The sequence below is a fragment of the Rhinoderma darwinii genome, chromosome 1 (assembly GCF_050947455.1).
Source record: "Rhinoderma darwinii isolate aRhiDar2 chromosome 1, aRhiDar2.hap1, whole genome shotgun sequence".
NCBI lineage: Eukaryota > Metazoa > Chordata > Amphibia > Anura > Rhinodermatidae > Rhinoderma > Rhinoderma darwinii.
The window spans coordinates 246,717,846-246,740,926 of NC_134687.1; the positions used below are offsets into that span (position 1 = coordinate 246,717,846).

The 23,081-nt window shown below is 46.0% G+C and overlaps 1 protein-coding gene across 7 annotated transcripts in view; it reads right to left on the reverse strand.

The window, feature by feature from the left end:
- LOC142760285 (excitatory amino acid transporter 1-like) overlaps positions 1 to 23,081 on the reverse strand; it is a 134,763-nt gene that overhangs the window by 100,277 nt on the left and 11,405 nt on the right. For 4 of the 7 annotated variants that reach the window (XM_075863393.1, XM_075863421.1, XM_075863445.1 and 1 more), the window contains exon 2: positions 15,286 to 15,348. The gene's annotated coding sequence lies outside the window, so the exon portion shown is untranslated. Of the gene's footprint in view, positions 1 to 7,628; positions 7,732 to 15,285; positions 15,349 to 21,258; positions 21,352 to 23,081 lie in introns of those variants that run through there. The other 3 variants (XM_075863404.1, XM_075863430.1, XM_075863438.1) reach the window with 2 other exon arrangements.

The following is a 23,081-nucleotide window of genomic DNA, read 5'->3' on the forward strand; positions in this document are numbered from 1 at the left end:
TAATCAATATATTAATATATTGCCGTAGCGTCCGGCAAAAAAAAACCCCAAAAAAAAACAGCACTTTCCAGGATTTTTCTTTATTCTCCCGGAACTTTGGACTGCGTATGCGCCTAAATTTACATGCGCCGCGCAAAGGAAGACCGCGGCCGGGCATATTCTCAGATTCCGTAAAATCTGAAAATATGAAGACCGCTGCCAAGTGTGGTTGGTGTCGAGAGTGGACCAATCCAGTCACCTGACCTCACGTCAGCGACATGAGGTCAGGTGACGGGACTGGTCCACTCCCGGGCCGTCACCGACCCTAGTCAGAAGAAACTCCGCCACTGTGGCACATTACCTCCTCAGCTCCTCCGGTGAGTCATGTCAGGCAGAGCGGAGAGTGGTGGGCTTCCACTACCGCTCCCTTTACAGTGTGGCGCTAAGTAGAGGGGGGGTGGCGCGATTTACAAGGGGGGCTGTGTGTGGCACTATCTAAAAGGAGTAGCCGTGTGGCACCTTTACAAGGTATGGGCAGCGTGGCGCTACTTTTTACAAGGGATGGGCAGCATGGCACTTTTTACAAGGGGGAGCTGGGCCACTATTTACAAGGGGCGGCTGTGTGGCACTAATTACAAGGGGGAGCTGTGTGACGCTATCTACAAGGGGGGGCTGTGTGGCGCTATCTACAAGGGGGCACGGTTACGGAGGGGGCACTTTTATTGTGTAGAGCATCACAATCATTATTTTCGTCTGGTTCACTGGATTACCAGTTTGTTTAGAGGATGGGGTATAGGTAGCGAGGATGCTGGAAAAGCAAGAAACCAACACATCTGTGTCAAATTCTGCAGAGACGAGTCGAGGCTGGAAAAAGTCGTCACAGTAGTCTGGGCCGGATGGAAGAAAAAAAAAAGAAAAAAAAAAAAAAAAAAAAAAAAGGGAAAGTGAACGACTCCAAAAAAAAAAAAAATAAATCACCCAAGTTAGCGCGGGAAAGCTACAAGCAGGGCTGTGATTGGAGAGTCACTCCTAGCACACTGCACAGGCAATGACTTTGTAATGTGCCCGTAAAAATTTTGGTCTGTCCGTGATTTTTAGCTTAGTTGTCCAGAAATTTCTGAAACCCTGCTCCTCACATCACCCCCCCCCCCGCACTATCATCCGCTCTTCAAATCACTCTCTATAAGCAGCAACTATTTTACCCATGTCGGCACGATCTAGTCTCTACACAGCAGCCTAACACTGTACTACTTGTAGCAGCAGCTGTGGGCAGCTCTTGCCGAGGGCTCTGCTAGCTCCTGTGCCGTGTAACATGTCAGTGTCTTCGCTCTCTGGTCACACAGCACGGGAACAGCTGCTAATACTAGTACAGTACTATACAAAGGAGCAGAGACGAGATTGTGCGGACCTGGGGAAGTCAGGATTTTCTATAGGGCAGTGATACTGGGAGGAAGATGATATGGAACAGGAATGATACTGGGGGGGTACTGAAGGGGAAGAGAAATCATATTATGGGAGATAATTGGTGGCAGGGAGAGGACACTGGGAGGGATGATACGAATTATATAATGCTGATAGGAGATCTATATATATATATTTTGATACATACTTTCACAAAAAGATTTATATATATCTACAGATCACAGTTTTGAGTGGGAAGGGGATAAAAATAAATAAAAACAAACAAAAAACTTTGTTTACCGATGGGGCTGTGTGAATCTTACAATTTAATTTAATTTTTTACACTTTCTCAGCTACAGCGAGGCACACTTTATACAACTGTGTCAATTATATCTAATAAAATTGTATTTTGTACTTTATACATATAGCTCATGACTCGTTTCTTTCTCATATATATGCTATGCTATCAGTGAGTTTGCTATTTCATGACATTGTGGGGGTACTGTATACCAATGTGGTTTGTACCCAACCAGCTACCTGTCCCTGTGAGACATCTGTTTATAACTGTAAAATGGCAGCAGAGCCGCTGGCTGAGGTGTTGCGCACACAATGGGAGTATAGGCAGGCAGGGATGCATGCTGGGATTTTTAGTTTCACTTTTCGGATGTCCCACCCACACAAGCCTGCAGGAGAGAGCAGTACTATGGGAGCATAGTCAAGTGGAGAGGGTGTATATATATATATATATATATATATATATATATATAAAAATCTAAATTTTGTCCCATAGTGTATATTATAACCCATTCACAGTTATGCTAGTCGCCATCAGAAACAGTCAACAACCCTGTAGTTTCTTACAGTTTAGTTGAACCAGCACAGGATTTCCCCTGAGAGTCCAATAGGCAACAGGTTATACAATACAGTTTGGACATATGACTCTCCACCGCCCAGGGCCGATGCTAGTTTTAATTTGGCACAAAGGAATTGCTACTATGTGCATCTGACGTTTGAGAAATTCTTAAGAAACAGGTGACGTGTTCAGCTTCTTCTTAATTTAATATGTGTAATTTGTTAAATTGGACCGATCATCTAAATATGCTGCCCTATGTAGGGGCACCATGTTACAGGGACAGGTCTGCTCTCCTATTAGCCCAAACCTCACAAAAAAAATATAGTACTATTTGGCTAACTATAGGTATGCTGTATTCGTGGAGTGCTCTAATTTGCCAAACAGCAAAGTATTTTTTGGTGTGCCATTTGGTCTAATAGGAGAGTGGACATATCCCTGTAACATGCAGCATATTCAGATGAGAGATACGCTTTAATATGTGGCCGTGAGTTTACCACGGTCTACTATGTAAAAAGATTAAAATACATTTTTAAAAAAGGAGCCTCAGTAGTCATTCTGCTACTGCTCCTCAAGATTAAAAAAGCACCAGGTGTCGTGGCATGATCAGCGTGGGCAAATATATAACCAGCCAGTGAGAAAAAAAATAAATAAATTAACAGTCCTTCTGGCAGGTAGATTCATTAGAAATTATTATAGCAATGGTTATTAGAATTCATCTGGATATCAAAACAACCAATGCTTAAATTGCTTATTCACACGAACATGGGGAAACTGACATTTTTCACATCCGAGTTCCACATGTATGGGACCCGTTTTCACGGATCCCCATAGACTTGAGTCTATCCTCCATAGACTCAAGTCTATGTGCATCCGTGAAAACTGAAGAAAATAGGTCATGTTCTATCCTTCAATGGACCTTTCACACGGTTTATTAAAACAACGGTCATGTGAAGGGCCCCATTGAAATACATGCATCCGTGTGATGGCCGTTGTTTTAACGGCCATCACACAGACGTATTCAACGTTCATGTGAATAAGCCCTGTAGCATAAAAATACCTATAAACTACGAAATCCTTGAATTTTTACTACTGATAAGAAAGTTCACATAAATGGGGAACTTTCTGTACTTAGTGCTGGGAGTAAAAAAATGAATGTGCTTCTCTAAGCTTGTACTATAATTTTTTGCATCAATGTTCTTTTCCCAGTAGTCTATAAGCATACCTCCCAACCGTCCCATATTCAGGCTACAGTCCTGGATTCCGGGTGGTGTACCGCTGTCCTAGGCGGCTGGCAGCATGTCCCGGTGTCAAATGTATAAGGGTCCTCAGGACACAAATACAGTTAAATCTGTCACGATCTGTGGGTATGTGGACCCACTAGGCCGCACCGCCGTATCAGCTGGCCAAACAGAGTACCAAGTCAATATAAAGTCCGAGCACAAGGGTACCTGCAATAGTCCAGACAGTAGCACGGCTTAGGCACAGATGGGTCTTTGGCAGTAGGTGATGCAAAACGTGGCAGATTACACCAGACATGGTGTAAGTCAGCAGGCATAGTAGACGGCACAAGACTACTCCAACACTAGAAATGGCACAGGAACAATTACAGCACACAAGAAAATGGCGACAGCACACTGCGAACACTAATGCCACCTAAGCCATTTTCTGGTGTGCTGTATAAATTTGCAGTTGGGCGTTCTTGCACCTGTATATACATTTTGTTGGAATGTGCAGTTCAAACTTTTGTGTTGTTTTACGTGATTCATATATGTGGGGTTAGTGACTGCCTCCATTTTTTGATCTTGCACTCCTCCCATTCTGCCCTGGGTGATTTTAAGTAGTTCTGTGATGGATCCTACCATCCCCAAGAATATGTAGGTTTAGTCCCAGTTCTGGGTGTATGTGCAGCGTAGGTTCCCACCTCAGAGTTTGCCTTGTCATGGCAGGTGGGCTCACACAATTTAATCAAAATGTGCGCTAAGAACCTCCCTATTCTAAGTAGATTTAGCAGTAATGCATATTTAATTATATTTAGTGGCTTAGGTGGCATTAGTGTTCACCATTTCTTGTGTGCTGTATAAATTTGCAGTCACAGGCGTTCTTGGACCTGTATATACACGTTTTGTTTAATTTTGTTGGAATGTGCTATTCAATTTTTTTGTGTTGTTTATGTGACAGGAACAAATACAGCACGGGATACAGGTAACAGGGCACGGGAACACAGGCAACAGGATACGTCTAAGGGACCATTTGCAAGCCTAATAGGGGAATACAAACAACGCTCAGGCAAGGAGTGAAAGGGCAGGGCCTTTTTTATAGTCCAGGGTGACCTGGGAGCAATTAGTTAATTATTGTAATGTGCGCGCGCTGGCCCTTTAAGGCCAGGAATGAGCTCGCGCGCACCCTAGTGGTCACTGCAGGACAGGACGGCCACATGTGCTGGCAACTCCGGGGATGGAGATGTCGGCAGGATGAGAGGGGTCTACTGTCTGCGACCAAGGCCGTTACAGAATCAAATGCTGAAGCAAGGAACCGTCAGCTACCTACTTCAGCATACACTGTCCACTAGTCGAGGACTCCCTGGGCACAGCGCCACTTTAAGCACTGAAGCCATGGAAGCTCTTGACGCCACTGTCCATATACGGACAGTGACATCAGTCCTCCTCCAGGAGCGGAATCCCCGGCCAGAGTGTTGCCGATGATCTGGGCAGGGATTCTGGCATCTCAAAGCCCCTAACATCACTGTCCATATATGAGAACGATGTTTTCTGGGTGGGGATTCAGCTCCTAGGAGGAGCCCCTGGCCTTACAATCCATATATGGACAGTGACGTCAGGGGAAAGTCCTGGAGCGGAATACCCGGAATCGGCAATGCTCTGGCTGGGGACTCCGTTCCTAGAGTGAGCCCCAATTCTGTGGTCTACAGGAGAGGGGGGGGGGGGGGGGAGTAACACTGTCTACAGAGGGTAGTGCTATATTTAAGGGGTGTGTGGCACTTTCTACATGGGCACTGTAGCACTATAAGAGCACTATCTACAGCGGACACTGTGGTGCTATGTGGGCACTGGCACTAGGAGCAGCTAAGGGGGTATCATACGGTATGGGGCCAGCATTATACTGTATGGTGGCAGCTAAGGGGGCATCATACGGTATGGGGCCAGCATTATACTGTATGGTGGCAGCTATGGGGGCATTATACCGTATGGGTCAATTTGTGTGGGCATTATACTGTATAGGAGCATCTGTACTGACTTTATACTTTATGGGGTCATTATACTGGATGGGAGGCACTATGGTGGTATTATACTCTGGGGGCACCATACTTTGTAGGGGTTAGAGCCATGGCTTAAAATGGAAAAAATAAATTGTCCCTCTTTGCGATACTTGAAAGTTGGGAGGTATACTATAAGTAATGAGCTGAACAGATGTTTTGGAAATAATGGAAGATCTAGAAAACAAGTTCTCTTTACAGGGATTTTAAGGATAGAAGACTATCACTTGGCTTACCATGACCACCACCCTCTTCCCCTCATAATAAGACTGAGACTTTAATCGTGGTAAAAGGCCATAGCAGCCGCATTTATCAAACAATATCCACAAAAATATCTGCAGGGAAACATAAATAACATATGCACTAATATTACAAACATTTTGCAATCAAACATTTCCCCCTGCTCTCATCTTGTAAACTAGAACCTGTGGGAGAATAAATGATTCTTGAAGGCAGTCTCCATTCTCGCCCTACTTGTTATGTGAGGTAAATCACATTACCAAGGTCGTCCACACACCTGACCCAAAAGGCACCAAGTACATGAAAGCTGCTCCTGAGGACTCCATCCCCACAGGAGCTCCACTTGTTGTATATTGACAATTCAGATGTACAACCCTTTTTCTACCTCCAAGGACCCCTTCTCCCCGCCACAGACGGACAATAGTGACACCTTACGTTCGCCCGTCCCGCCACACCCTCAGGGCAAGTTCCAACCCATCCTGCAAGCCAGAAGCCCACAGATCCACGCCAATAGCATTCAGGTGAACACCATCACCCCTCCTGAACTCCGGAGAAGGACGCTCTAAGTCTCGATGCCGAACCACCATTTCTCTCCACAAAATGTGCCACCTACTTAGTAATTTTTGCTTGGGCCTTATTCACACCATCCATGGACCGCGCATGCCGCCAAGCCAACATATCCGACCACACCACTATAATATCAGGAAAAGTAGACTAAAGCAGATCCAACTTTAACATCCCTAACAAGATCCCTAGACGGCTGCATGCTCAAATCATTGTCCCCGTGTGAATCACCAATACGTCTGGGAGGTCTCTCCATCGCAGCATAGAACTGAACCTCAGAAAGGAGCCTGTTCCATAGCATACCCCTAAGCCCCAACCACCGCACCTGCATCACTGACTTATAAAAGCCCAACATCAGGGCGAACGTCAGCCCGGAGGGCACCCCAATAAACAAAAGAGTGGCTGACTATCCATGCCAGGCACGCCGTGGAGCCTGAAAGACATCAAGAATGTGAAAACAACATACAACACCCAGCAAACATAATCTACACAATAACGGAAGGCGAATGTACCCCTTAAACCTGGCAGACTCCCACCTCCCAATCACTGAATCAGCCAACCCCCCCCCCCCCCCCCAACGAGCTGCCTCCATGGCAGCCCCAATACGAATGGAAGGAGAGCAAAAATTCTGAGCATCCAAACCTAAAGCAACTACACACTTACGAAACATGGCCACAAACTGGTAGCAAGATAAATAGGTACCATTCACATGTACGAACAGAAGTGAACCCACAGTGGGCCGCAAAGCCAAAAACTTCACAACACACAGAACCGGACACAAATCAGACCCATTGAGACGGGCCAACACCACACGTAACCCCTTACCATACTGATCAGTTTTTGATCGCCTAATCACACAAGTCGCATGCCCTGCCGAAACGGTCACATCACAGACCTGTAGGCCACCACCCACCATTCCACTTGGAGAGACTAATTTCCGAAACACGAAACGCACCAAAAATGCCAAGGAAAAACGTGGCTCGGAATAAAGACACCTCATAATCCGACACAAGGTCCCTAAATCGCACAGACTTCCCAACAGTTCAAAAGACACAGGTCGCTGTGAGTCACGCCTGTCACCTTGTCTCCGATACCCATACAGAGCCAGTTTCACAAAAAAAAAAAAATATTTAGAAAACGTCCACAACGCTCCTTATTTTCCACCAAAAGGCCACCCTCAGAGAGACGCGCCATCACAGAAAGACAAACCAACAAAATATAGCAATAATGAACCTAAAGCATCTTCCGACTCATCCGCACCCATCTGCAACAGCATTGCGCCCACACCCTAGAATATGCCGCCCATGTACCAGTACTCACAGACCGTTGAATCAATGCTGCTGACACCCCAAGACCACGTCCCACAGCCACAATGGACAAGACTTCTCCAGCTGCTCCGTGCCAACCAGCAAAATCTGTCCCTCTGAAACCGAGAAAGAGAATCAGCAATGTCATTAGAAACACCAGGCACATTAACAGCAACAAAAACAAGCATTCAGCTGCAAACACCTCAACACCAACCGCCGCACCACAGGACAGGAATTGGCGGTCTGCCTATTAATGGCCTGCACTATTCACAAGTTATCACAACAAAAATGCACTCTTTTGTTGCGAAAACAGTCACCCCAGAGTTCTGCTGCCATCACTATCAACAACAACTCTAGTAGTGCCAAATTCTTCACCATAACGCCTCCCTCCAAGAAAGCGGCCATGCACTAGCACACCACTCACCCTACAAATATGCCCGGAAACCATGCCCCCTGACGCGTCTGTGTACAACTCCAATTCCACACTAGTCACCACCGCATCCATCCACACAGACTTCCCATTATACAAACCCAAGAACTCTGCCCACACATCCAAACCTGCCCGGAAATCAGCCGACAACCAAACGAAATCATGGGGAACCACCCCCACTAAGGCCAGTTGGTGGCAGAACACCCGCCCCATGGGCATAACTATGCATGCAAAATTAAATTTTCCAAGCAACGACTGAATCTGCATGAGCTGCACCTTATGAGCCCCCCACAGCTGATCCACCATTACCCGTAAATCCCGTAGCTTATACTCCGGCAACCGGCATTCCATGCGAACGGTATCGATAACTATACCAGAGAACCGCACAGACATCTCAAGAGCCAAAAGGGACCCCAAACAAACCCGCCACACGCTCCATCGTATGTAATAAAACCGAACAAATCCTTGAACCCGCAGGCCCCAGGAACGAAAAATCGTCAAGGTAGTGAAGCACAGAAAACCACCCGGTCTCCTGCTTCACCACCCATTCCAGAAAAGTACTAAACGCCTCGAAATATGAACATAAGATGGAACAACCCATGGGCAGGCAACAGTCAACCTAAAACGACCCCTGCCAACAAAACCCTAACAAAATCGGAAAGCGGCTTCGATATCAGTCTTAGCCAAAAGGGCCCCCTGCCTAAACTTCCGAACCCACGCAACCGCCGAATCAAAAGAGGTATATGAAACAGAGCACAGAGTTGGATCAATGCGGTCATTAACCAAACCACCAGCAGGGTAAGACCGGTTTTGAATAAGGCAAAATTTATTTGGTTCCTTCTTTTGAACCAGCCCCAGCGGCAAACTTCACATATCAACCCATGGGGGGGGGGGGGGAAACGAATGAGTCCGCGATCCCTCCACAACGCAACTTCCTTATCAATCTTTTCTTGTACCAACCCTGTGCAGGCCAACGCAGATGCCAATTTCCTGGTGACCATCCCCAGTCTTAGCTTTTACAGCCTCACCCCCTCCATTCGACCCAGCACCCAAACCCGTAGCCTGAGCTGCCATCACACCACCGACTACCGCTGCCCCAACAGCACCCCATCAGCAGAAATATCCACAGCCACCTCATTAGCAGCCGACACCCCCCCCAAGCCTCGCACCTTCCTGAGCAACAGCAGACCACACAGCCGTGGGGCCGCCAAACCACCTTGCACATTGCCCCCTAAACCCGCCAGGAACATCAACACCCCAGACATCACTGTAAGGGGGGATTCACACGAACGTGTATTCGGTCCGTGCGGGCCGCGTGGTTTTCACGCGCCACGCACAGACCAATACAAGTCTATGGGGCAGTACAGACAGTCCGTGCTTTTTGCGCAGCGTTTGTCAGCTGCGCAAAAAACGCGACATGTTCAATATCTCCGCGTATTTCGCGCATCACGCACCCATTGAAGTCAATGGGTGTGTGAAAACCACGCAGGTCGCACGGAAGCACTTCCGTACGAACCAACTGAAACAGCGCACCAGCTGTCAAAAGGATGAATGTAAACAGAAAAGCACCACGTGCTTTTCTGTTTCCAAACATCCAAACGGAGTGTCTTTTTAGATGAGCGAACCCGGACAACCGAACCGAACTTCACCGGGTTCGGCCGAACTCGTTTTGGCCGAACCCGGCAAAAAAGTTTCCGGTACGCGACGTCAGGAGATAGTCACTGTCCAGGGTGCTGAAAGAGTTAAACTGTTTCAGCACCAAGGACAGTGACTTCCGATCCCAATATACATGAACCTGTAAAAAAAAAAAAAAATAAGTTCTGACTTACCGATAACTCCCGGCTTCTTCCTCCAGTCTGACCTCCCGGGATGACAATTCAGTCCAAGTGACAGCTCCAGCCAATCACAGGCCAAGCACAGGCTGTAGCGGTCACATGGACTGCCGCGTCATCCAGGGAGGTGGGGCCCGATGTCAGGAGAGGCGCGTCACCAAGGCAACGGCCGGGAGGGAAGTTCTCGGTAAGTACGAACTTTTTCTTTTTAACAGGTTGCTGTATATTGTGTTCGGCATTCACTGTCGAGGGTGCTGAAAGAGTTACTGCCGATCAGTTAGCTCTTTCAGCACCTTGGACAGTGACGGGCGTCAACTAGCCTCATCTATATGATGGCGGCTGCGCGAAAATCACGCAGCCGCGCATCATACACGGATGACACACGCAGCTGTCAAATGGTTTTTGCACGCGCAAAACGCCGCGTTGTTTGCGCGCGCAAAAACGCAACGTTAGTCTGAATCTGCCCTAAAGGATCTGCCAGACACAGCTTCTGAGTCGACGCCCATGGTTAATCAGTCTGCATCTGCTCCTAGCTCTGATAGAGTGACTCGATCTGCTACCACTCAGGCTGAGGAGTGGGAGAACCTATCACAGCCTGGCCAGACGGTTCTAGCTCCCGCCCTCGGTCTATGTATACCTTCATTTGCTTCTTGTCTTTGCCTGTGATTCTCTCTTGTTTGCTGGCTCTGCTGTTCCAGCTATTACTATTGACCTCAGCTGCATATTGACCCTGGCTTTACTGACTATGCTCCTGCTCTTGGTACCTCGTACACTCCTGGTTTGACTCGGCTCGTTCTCTACTCTTGTTGCTAATGGTGTTGCCGTAAGCAACTGCCCCTTTTCCATTTGCTTCTGTGTTCCCTTCTCTGTTTGTCTGTCGGGCACATATTGAGCATAGGGACCGTCGCCCAGTTGTACGCCGTCGCCTAGGACGGGTCGTGCAAGTAGGCAGGGACTGAGTGGCGGGTAGATTAGGGCTCACCTGTCTGTCTCCCTACCCCGTCATTACAATCACCTCCTGTGCATTCCTATCCAACCCCAACCTTTCAGCAAACCCAACCAGCAATAAAGTTCCCCCAACCCCTGTTGCGCCAAGGTGCTCTCACCTGGCTGTCCCTGGGAAGGACCCCGAGCAGCTGCAGCGGTAACTTTATGTCCTCCCGGCTGTCCCACGGAGCTCCTGGCTGACAACACGGAGAGTGTACCCTTTACCGGAGGCACATCCGGAAAGACTTCCCCAGCCGCGTCCTGCAGCTTTCCCTCCTCGTGAGAGTCCTTGGACGGCACGACGCCATCTTGCCCAGGGGCGGGGCTAGCATAAACGCCCATCACTGATCCTTCTCGCGAATGTCGCCCGCCTTCACTTCTGTGAAAGCTGCGGCACTGTTCCGCCAGCTCTGCAGGTCCATCGCTCCCCACCACTCATGTAATGGGAACGCGCGTCTCCTGCCCAGATACAATACCCGGCAAGGCCACGCGCCCCCCTCCCCCTGACCGGGTCCTCAGCCGCACTGCTCCCTAACGAAAGGAAGTGGGGATCCCGCCCAACTCCCGCTGCCGAGAGGGTTTCCTCCCCGACCGCAAGCCTGCCGGCGCAGATCGTCTCTGGTCAGCTGTGGCGGGAGGGTCCCTGGTGGGGCTCTGTAAGCGGTGCCTGACTCTGGTGGTCACCTCAGGGCTGAGGCGCTCTGGTGGCTGAGAACAACGGGCCCGCGTCACGGGTTCTGCCACCGCACCCCCGCCATCCATAACCGCAGCCATCAGAGTGGCTTGAACCCAGTCCTGGCCTCGCTGAGTAACAGCTGCCCTCACAGCAGCAAGGAAATCCTCTATAGAGGACGTCATTAGTGCAGACAAACTAAAAAACTCCACTGACTCCAACTAACTTTGTCTCTGTCTGCGCGCACCCTGCCTATCCCTTCCCCTGCTCGGACTTATATAACCACGCCTCAGCAGTGCCTCCCTATTGGCCGCTTCCTGCCATTGGCCTGAACTTAAATCTTCCTATGCTGAAAGCCTCCCTGCTTCTACCACAGTCAAGCCATCTTCCGCTATGGCTGTGCCTCGCTCCATTGCGCTCCTTATAATTTCAGAAAGAAAAAAGTTGGGAGAGAAGTATTGTCATTTTAACCCTATGACCCTCTTTAAAATAGACAGTAGGAAGCTGTTAAGGTGTCAGTGGGTCGTCTTACCAACTGGGCCCCTATGCAACTGCACATATGTTATGTCCAGCCCTATGTGGAGAATCAGAAGAATTATATCATACGTGGACATGTAGGGGTGAATTTAACCACTATTCTGTGTTAATTTTCAGGCCTAGAAAAGTCGTAAAATTACAAATTGAGAGGTTTACGCCGCTCAGCAAGTTTCAAAAGGAGGGCGGAGCTTAGTGGAAATTGGGCTACCGCAGCCCGACGTATTTACTATCATTTACGCTTGAAGATGGCACTAATTACGGCGGAGATCTCACACAGTGGTGCAAGAACAGTCAAAGTCGTGATAAATTTACTAAGAGGTGTGCGCCTCGTAATTTGTCGCATCTTACTCCAGCTTGTTTCGCGTATGAAACGCAAGTCTTAATAAATTCCCCCCCATGATTTGTCAGAACTTCAATCTTCCACATTGATAAACAGTATGCAAAACACATAAAGCCCAAATTACTATTTGTATGGACTTTCCATTGTTACGTCATCTGTCCATATAAGTCTGTTATGTGAATATTTTAACAGGAAGAGGGATTGATGTCAATATTCCAGAATCTATAATGGAATAATCCATCTAAGAAGAAGTCATGAATCCTAGATACACACTTGTATAATGGTATGTTGTTTTCTCACCAGAATGTGTGTTAGGCATTTGTCACAAGGTCTTTTTAAGCTGCATTAGCAGCTTACTTGCCAACCTTCAGAGTTTGAATTAATGATTGTTACTAAAGTAGTATTTAATAAAACAGCAACAAAATAAACACTAAAAAGGGGTTGCACTTAGAGGCAGTTTAAATATCCATTTACTAGGCATTGACAATAGGTAAATCTGGGATGATTACAGGTGCTAGATATTGTCTTCTGGGCAGGGCTGGCCTTAACTATACCCACACAGAAAGATATACACACACACACTAATTATATATATATATATATATACACACACACACACACATACATACACACACACACACTATCTCTCCTTGCTGACAGACTTTTTGCATGGGGTGGGTTGTATGCAGAGCTTCCTCCTTTGCACTTGCTGCCTCTGCTTCCTCCGTGTGTGTAACGAGGAGCAGAGGATATAGAGATCAAACGGCCTGCACAGTAGCGCCCCCTACCCTCTGGGAGGCTGCAACACCCTGTGCACTCGCAGAGGTCACACACCCCTCGGGCCAGCCCTGCTTTTGGATCAGACGTGATAAGAAAAATTCTGGCCCGCCTCCTTTTCCAAAATTCACTTTCCCATTACTTGGCTGGGCCCCAGCAGGCTTTACATTTGCCCAGGACCTCTAATGAACTCCTTTGGGGCTAGGGAGTGTTCCCTGTATTAGGATAGCTTCATGACTTTACCTGGATGATGAAATCCTGCCAGAGTATAGGAGTGATTCAGGTTCTATATAAAAGAGAACCCAAATACACAGCATATTGATTTGTCAGGTTTCAGATTTTCTTATGGCGAATTTGAGAATAAAAAAAAAAAAAAAAAGTGGCCATACACCTTAGATAGAATCACCGAAAAGCTTGTTCAGCCGACAGCACTGGGGAATAGGCCGTGACTTATCTTCCGTGAGAGCAAATACTTAGATATGTTGAACTCCAACATGAATGATCCTTTTTTCCCCACGACATCTGCAGTAGAGGAGAGATTCGGAACACCCCTCATTAGATGGTCAACCAGTACCGCCTAAATTGGCAGATTTAGCCGACGTTCAGCTAATGCGTAGAAGCATCAGGATGGGGGGGGGGCAATTTACCCATTGTATTCTATGCAGTAGTGAATCAGGTGAATTGGAAAAATCAAGCAGATCTGAGAAATCAGGCTAAATGATTTAGGGTATGTTCACACGCTTAACAAAAAACGTCTGAAAAATACGGAGCTGATTTCAGAGAAAACCGCCTCTGATTTTCAGGCATTTTTGAAGCCGAGAATGAAATTTGGAGCTTCTTATCAGACGTTTTTTGAGGAGTTTTTCATAGTGCTCAATGGAAAATCAGCTCCAAATAAACGCCTCTAGAAGTGACATGCTACTTCTTTTTACGGAGCGTCTTTTTACGCTCCGTTTTTTGACAGGGAAGCGTAAAATAAAGGCTCGTGGGAACAGAACATCGTAATTCCCATTGAAAGCAATGTGCAGATGTTTATGTGTATTAGGGGCGTTTTTTCAGGCGTACTTCGAGGCGTAAAATGCCTCTATTACGTCTGAAAAGAGGTCGTGTGCACATACCCTTACTCATCTAACACCCAATAAATAAGTAGCATTGTAAAAAAGGAATTCAAAATCTATTACATTACCTTTTCAGAGCAGACTAGTCTTCGCTGTATAAATGGATTTAACTTTTTTTTTTGCTGTATATTCTGACAGGTTATAAAACAATGATTGTGGAGTACAGTTATTAGAATATAATGTATTTGAGAAACAGTCACATTTTACATTCCTGGTGTTTATTCTACATTTAACTTAAAACAGACAATAAGCCACATTTCAACACCACAAGAAGAAGAAGCAAGCAAAACCAGGAGCGAGAAATATATCTGAAAACCAAGACTGGAGGATGTGCTACTTCTATCTGACACCTGCAACTTTCTAGGCCTAAAAAAATAGGAAATTATATATTTTTCTTTTATATTGACAGTTTCTATAAAGAGTATAGTTTAAAATCAGTCCTGTATTTAACGGTCAATGTTTAAGAAATCCTGAATGCTTCCATCTAAACAGCTTTAATAAATGTGTGCTTGTGCCTTTAAAAGAAGGTGAAAGAATGTGAGGAGATTGGAATGCATATCGTATGTGAATTGGATGGTATCAGAGGCCTGAATCGAACATATGTTTTATTGAAAGGTGGGATGAGACAATATTAGGAGATGAATTTATGACTGGTTGTATTAGTAGTTATGGATGAGATTAGAATGGAATTACAGTTATCAATTCTAAGGATTGTGAATGAAGAGATTTTATGTTTATTTAGAAGAGTTGCCTTAGGTGTCTATTTTTAAAGAATGAAATGGAAATGGTGTATGTTCTCATTGCTTTATATTAGGAGGGTGACAGATACAATAGTGCATGCCTTAAAGTCTATGTTTTAAAAGTTTGTAGGTATGACATAATAATGCGTTTTGGCACAGTTGGGTTAAAAGGTCTATGTTCTGATGTCTATGAAAGGTACATTTGATAAGAATTAGATTTTAGTGGATGCAATTACCTGTTCCAAAGATCTTGTTCCAATAGATATCCACTCGTGTTACTGAACAGACAGTTTCTGAAGCTAGAAGAGAAGAAATACAGAGATGTGTGAAGGAGGCAGAGCTTACGTGTGAGGTGGTGTTACAGAGAGACTATCCGAGTGGAGGGGAGGAATAAAGTGTGTGGGTGAAAGGGAAAAAAAAAAGGAAATTAGAAACAGTGTAAAATAGAGTAAAGTAATAAGGGATGACATGGGGCATTGCAGAAATGGTTAGCTATCTATACCCCATTGTTTACAGATTTGGAGGTTATACTGTGAATGCTTCTCTATGTTCACTTTTCTTTAAACACCTAATGATCTTGATCGGATTGGAGATCTGATTATTATTACAACTATACAAAGTGCTTTCATATAGCGATTGTTTAATCAGATGGGCAAGATTTCTTTATATCGCAATTTGATATTGGAAGCCCATTATTTCCGGTGCTGAATGAAAACTAGAGTATTTGTCTTTCATCGGCACAATGTGGCCTGTCTGACTAAAATGATCACTATGGGTCATTTATATGCTGCTGACAAAAACCTTTCCACATGTATAGTACACGGATATAAATGTATAAAGGTATTATCCGAGGAGTGGAACAACGCTCCAATCCATATAAACAATCTTTATTCAAAAATATTAAAAGCCTTTGGATATAACAGTACAAAATGGAAAAGTAAGGGATGTTCACACGGTCTATTTTCAGCTGTTTTTCGGGCCGTAAACGCCCTGAAAAAATCGGCTGAAAATACGAGGGGGGCTGAACGTCTCCAAGCATCTGCCCATTGATTTCAAATTGGAAAAATGATATTCCGTTCCCACTGGGCGTTTTTACGTGGCTGTTTTTAAAACCGGCGCGTAAAAAAAACGCCCTGTAAAAAATAAGTGCATGTCACTTCTGGAGCAGTTTTTCATTGGGTCAATAGAAAAACAGCTCCAAAAAAGGACAGTAAAAAACGCATCACAAAATGCTTGATGCTTAAAAAACGGCTGAAAATCAGAGGCTATTTTCCCTTGAATACAGCTCCATATTTTCCAGCCGTTTTTTGTTAAGCGTGTGAACATACCCTTTGGCTTCACGCTAGCGTCAAGGCCTCTGTTTATAATGAGCCATGACAACTATGTCTGACCGGTTTTCAAACTTTTTTCCATTAATGATGGCGTGCTTCCGTGGCTGTTCCTGCCATCAGTAAAGCCTGATGGATCTTATTAAAAGTGTGAACAGAGGGAAATGATTACGCGTTTTGAGCCATAACGGCTTTTAGTTATAACATGATTGCTATCTCCATAGTCAAAACGTTTAATGTACCATTAGCCATTCACATAATAAATCACACATTAATTACAATTGACCATACAAAAACTACTTGCCAAGAGATGGATAGATGCACAAACAAAACAATAGATCTGGGTATATGTCAATGCCATCACCTATTAATAGTACATAGGGTCACATTTTAAATTTAAACCACTGGGATCTTTGGCGCCGATAAAAAAAAAATTCAGAGTGCCGAGCTGATTGGAGCAATACAAGGTCTTTGTATTTAAAAGGATATTCCTAGAATTAAAATTGATCACGTATCCAGAGGATAGGTGATAATTGGCTGATTGCTGGGGGCCCCACTGATCACGAGAACGGGGGTACCGAACCCCCAGTTTCTGATTCCTGCTCAACTGCAGTGAGCGTTGGTAGAGCATGTACACTGTCACTCCATTCAAAGTCTATGGGAATGACTGAATGTCACAAAGTGTCTGTGGACCCTCTGGGCTGTACCGCCTTGGCGGTAGGGCAGCTGACCAACAGGGCGCAGGTCACAGTCTATGGTATATATGGTACCTGTGGCAGCACGGACAGTAGCTTGGCAGGAACTAGGCAGCGGGTGGATGTCAGGCGTGGAGAAGCAGGCAAGCGTGGTATCCAGCACAGCATGACTATAGCAAGCACGGCACTAGATCGGGATACAGGTACAGGAACACTGGGAGCAGAAAACACTACGGGACCATTTGCATAGACAGACTAAGGGATACACAACAACGCTCAGGCATAGAACTAGGGGGCTGGACCCCTCTTATAGTCCAGGGTACTCACGGTCCATCCGGTCCGGTGCGCTCGCTGCCCCTTTAAGAGCGGGCACCCTACGGGATCTGGCAGAGGTGACTGGACGCGAGCACTGGCGTCTCCTGAGGAGGAGGCTGGGGCCAGCACTTGCCGACTCGTTGCTGCGGCTGTCAGGGGAAGGTTGGAGCTGACCGCCCGCAGCCACGGACATTACACTGAAACAGCCGAGTACAGCAAAAATAGGGGTCCTGAACCCCAAGATCCTCCTCAATGCACTCCCCCCACACAAAAGTGAGAAAGATCTGGGGGTTCAGGACCCAGATTCTTACGATAGGTAATAATTGTTAATTCTTGGACAACCCTTTTTATCAGAGGTGGTCTACTTTGTAACCTGTATGAAGAAGCAATTGTTCTAGATTCTGATTTGTTTAAACGGTTGTAACCAATCAATAACAATTCTTGGATGGTAAAAGATCCAGATTGGGGGGGGGGGGTGGAGCTTGACCGCGAGCGAGAACGGCATCTTAGTTCGGAGCTCCTCGCACAACCCGACCGGGCCTACCTGACACAGCAGGATTATTTGCACCACGATGGGGAAAACAATCAGGGAGAAGAGCAGGCAACCCTCTGCCACACCGAAAGCGGGGAAAACCCAAGCGGACTTGGATAAATTCCTCCGCAAACGGCTGGACAAGGCTCCATGCGGCTGAGGCAGACTCCGATGATGAGAGCATGGGGGAACGTTCTGATGCAGGTGCTGAGTCGGACATTGCCCCTGTATCTAGGGATTTTATAAGGAGCATTTTATACAAAGCCCTGAGTCCCCTTGCTAAGGACCTTGCAGATATTAAAGCTGATTTACGTCATATGGGTGAAAGTTTGGAAACACTTGAAACTGCACACAATGCTGTGCTTACATTTGGCTCTGCAGTACATGAATCTCTCCAGGTGCAACAAGACCACATTAATATGGCACTCTTGCAATCCGAGGATCATGAGAATAGGAGTCGCCGCAAAAATGTTAGAATTTGGAGATTACCCGAAAGTATGGCATACGAGGCCCTGCCTAAAGTGGCCCTTGAGATCTTTGGCTCCCTGGTGGGGACGGAGGCTGCAGCAGTTATTAAGATTGAAAGGATCCACAGGGAGCTGCGCGCAAAACCGCGCCCTACTGACCCCTCCTAGGGACGTTATTTGTGGCATGTTAAGCTATACTGATGCTGAGGCAGTTCTGAAGGCGGCTAGAGCATACCCTGATTTCAAATATGACGGCTCCTCCATTATCATCTTTCAAGATTTGGCGGCCTCTACTTTGGCTAAACGCCGCACCCTAAAGCCCCTGCTGGATGTACTGAGAATTAACAACATGCCGTTCCGGTGGTTATTTCCATTTGGCCTGTCTATCATGAAGAATGAGAAAAATATTGTTATACGGAAACCGGAGGACCTGGACTCTGCCTGGGAACTGCTGGGTATTAGCCCAATCGCCATTCCTTCATGGCTTCCTTTATCTCCGCTTTCTAGATCTTCTCACAAGAATCGGGCCGCATATCCTGCGCGCTGAAGTGTCGCTTTACTCACTTATGCATATTACTGATTGCCGCATTTTGCACATATAATTGTTATATTTGCATACTCTTCTCCTTGAGTTGTAAGGCACTCCTGCTGCCTATTTTTCAGATTGTATTTGTTAGATTTTATGGGCCTGGTCTGTGTTGTCACGATGTGGGTCAACCTCATTTTCTACTACAGATCTCCGCACTTCTTCAAATTTGAAGGAGTTACGTTTTTTCTATACTGAGCTGGTTAATGTCGTTATGGGTTGCATCCGTGGTCTCCATGGTCGAGAGATATCAGATGGCAACACAAATTTTGTATGGTTTCCTTTTATATTCCTCTGTCTCAATGTTCTACACACTACCTCTGCTTGCTCTATTGAAGGCTGTATTTCTACATATGGAATTAGGTGCCGATTTTACAACATAATTACACTAAAGATAGTTTCACATAATGTGCGAGGCTTGAATGTGCCGCAGAAGCGGAGTCAAGTGTTTAGGTTATTAAGGAAGAACGCAGCGAGTATAGCCCTTTTTCAGGAGATGCATTTTAAGCATTATCGAATCCCCTCGCTTCCTACAGGTGAATTTGCTCTATGGTTTCATAGCATTTACCATGCAGCAGCTAGAGGAGTGAGCATTGCCTTTAATAAGCGTGTCCCTTTTAGGCCTCATTTACACGAACGTAATATACGCGCGTGCGACGCGCTTTGCACGCATGTCGTACGCACCTATATTAGTCAATGGGGCAGTTTAGACGATGCGTGAATTGCGCTCAGCGCGTGTGCGCAGAAAAAAACTCACGACATGTTCTATAATCGTGCGTTTTTCGCGCACTCACGCACCCATTGAAGTCAATGGGTGCGTGAAAACCACGCATGCCGCACGGAAGCACTTCCGTGCGAACTGCGTGATTCGCGCAAGAGCTGTCAAACTCCTGAATGTAAACAGAAAAGCACCACGTGCTTTTCTGTTTACAAACATCCAAACGGAGTGTCAAATTCGAGATGAGCGCACCGAACTTCACCGGGTTCGGCCAAACTCGTTTTGACCGAAACCGGTAAAAAATGTTCGGGTACGCGACATCAGGAGACAGTCACTGTCCACGGTGCTGAAAGCGTTAAACTGGTTCAGCACCGTGGACAGTGACTTCCGCTCCGAAAATCCATGAACCTGTAAAAAAAAAAAAAAAAAAGACGTTCTGACTTACCGATAACTCCGGTCCGACCTCCCGGGATGACAGTTCAGTCCAAGTGACAGCTGCAGCCAATCACAGGCCAAGCACTGGCTGCAGCCAATCACAGGCTGCAGCGGTCTCATGGACTGCGGCGTCATCCTGGGAGGTGGGGCCGGATGACGAGAGGGACACGTCATCAAGGCAACGGCCGGGAGCCCGGACTGGGGGAAGCAGGAAGTTCTTGGTAAGTATGAAAGTCTTTTTTTATTCACAGGTTGGTGTATATTGTGTTCGGCATTCACTGTCGAGGGTGCTGAAAGAGTTACTGCCGATCAGTTAGCTCTTTCAGCACCTTGGACAGTGACGGGCGTCGACTAGCCTCATCTCTATGATGGCGGCTGCGCGAAAATCACGCAGCCGCGCATCATACACGGATGACACACGGAGCTGCCAAGTGCCTTTTGCGCGCGCAAAACGCACACGCTCGTGTAAATGAGGCCTTACACTTATGTCAGAACTGAAGGATGCCAATCTGTATGCACCAAATGTAAACCAAACTGCCTGGATAGTCCAGACTTTGAAGTTACTGAGGGATTTCGCTGAAGGGGTTCTAGTGGTAGGTGGGGATTTTAATCTCCCTCTGAATCCTATGTTGGATACAACTGGGTCTCAGCATGTGCCTTTTCGAAAACTATCTAAACTAAACAAGTTATTACATTCTCTACATCTGGTGGATATTATATCATCCCACGGAAAAAGATTACACATTTTTCTCCCACACATGACACATACCATAGACTAGATTATATTTTTCTTTCAAAAAAATGTATTCCTTGGGTGCAGGTGGTGGATATTGTTAGTATTGTGCTCTCAGACCATGCCCCGGTTTCTCTAGTTCTAAGATTGGCGGACACCCCAAAAGGTGATTGGAGCTGGAGGCTTAATAATACCCTGATTGGTGAGGCTTCTAATGCACATCTTGTTGAGAGCAACTTATCTCAGTATTTTCTTCATAATGCATCAGATTCTATATCCGCACCTATTTTGTGGGAGGCCCACAAGTCCGTTATTAGGGGTGAACTCATTTCTTTGGGTTCTCAAGTGAAAAAAATAAAGGACCAAAACCCTTGATTCTTTGTTTGATCAGATTTCTCACCTTGAGGGGGCGCATAAGAAGTCCAAGGCTGCTTCTTCTTTGAAGGAATGGTCTGCCCTCAGAGATAGAGTTAAAGATCTTCTCAATGTTCAGTCAGCTAAAATGCTCCAGATTCTGAAGTTTAAACAATATGCACATGGTGATAGAGGTAATAAGATGATGTCAGCACTGATAAGTAAACACCAAGGACATACTTTTATCTCGGAGATAAAGACCTCTGGTGGGAATTCGGTTATGGATACTAAGCTTATAGCAGATGCTTTCCAGTCCTTTTATCAGGGTCTTTATAACATAAACAACCCAACCACTACAGGCTTAGGGGACATTACAGATTCTGAGCTTATGAACTCATTTCTGAATTCAGTTGATCTGCCAGCATTGGAGGGTGAGGCCATAAAGATGCTAGTGCGTCCTTTCACTGAGGCTGAACTGGAGAAAGTGCTCTCCACTATCCGTTCCGGGAAAAGTCCTGGTCCCGATCGGATACTATAAATCATTTAAATCCATCCTGCTCCCACACTTTACTGCTATTTGTAACTCCTTATTTTATGGCTGCTCACTGCCTAAACAAGCCCTGGAAGCCCATATCACTATTCTACCTAAAGAGGCGAAAGATCCAACTCTTTGTGGTAGTTATAGGCCGATATCCCTGCTTAATACTGATGTTAAATGGTGGGGCAAAGCACTTGCATCTAGAATTAGTCAGATCTTGCCAGGATTGATTGGGGGTGATCAAGCAGGCTTTGTAAAGCACAGACAGGGAAAGGATTACACATGTCGAGTCATCAGATTGATGGAAGTCGCCAAATCTAACGGTACACCGTTGGTCCTTCTCGGAACAGACGCCGAGAAGGCCATTGACAGCTACTCTACGGAAGTTTGGGTTTCCTCAAATGTTTATTGGGGCCATCTTTACTCTCTCTCAGTCTCCCAGTGCTAAAATCAGGGTGAATGGAACACTCTCAAATGCCTTTAATATATGTAACGGTACGAGGCAGGGCTGCCCCCTTTCGCCCTCACTATTTGTACTGGTTATGGAACCTCTTACAAAAAATTCGGCAGGATCCCATGATAGAAGGATTGAAGGTGGGTTCATATACCCATAAAATAGCTGCATTTGCGGCTGACCTTTTGGTTTTAACTACTAATCCAGCTGTTTCAATACCTTATATCACACGGTTATTTGAAATGTATGGTACGATATCCAATTTTAAGATTAATTTTGGGAAATCGGAAGCTCTAAATGTCTCTGCACCTACTACACTTATTGACCGGATTAAGGCCCATTCTCCCTTTCAATGGCCAGCTACTTCTATAAAATACTTAGGTATACACCTCACTAAGGATCCTTCTAAACTACATCAATGTAAGGGTATGTTCACACGACAGCGTCCGTAACGGCTGAAATTACGGGGATGTTTCCGCCTGAAAACATCCCCGTAATTTCAGCCGTAACGGCATGTGCAGGCGCTTGAACGCCGCGTCCATTATGGACGTAATTGGCGCTGCTATTCATTGGAGTCAATGAATAACGGCTCCAATTACGGCCAAAGTATTGACAGGTCACTTTTTTGACGCGGGCGTCTATTTACGCGCCGTCATTTGACAGCGGCGCGTAAATATACGCCTCGTGTGAACAGACAAACGTCTGCCCATTGCTTTCAATGGGCAGATGTTTCTCAACGCTATTTTCGGACGTAATTCGGGGCAAAAACGCCCGAATTACGTCCGTAATTAGTGCGTGTGAACATACCCTAACTATCTCCCTTTGTTAACCACAGTACAAAAACTTCTTCAGAGTCATAAAGTCCCTTTCCTTTCCT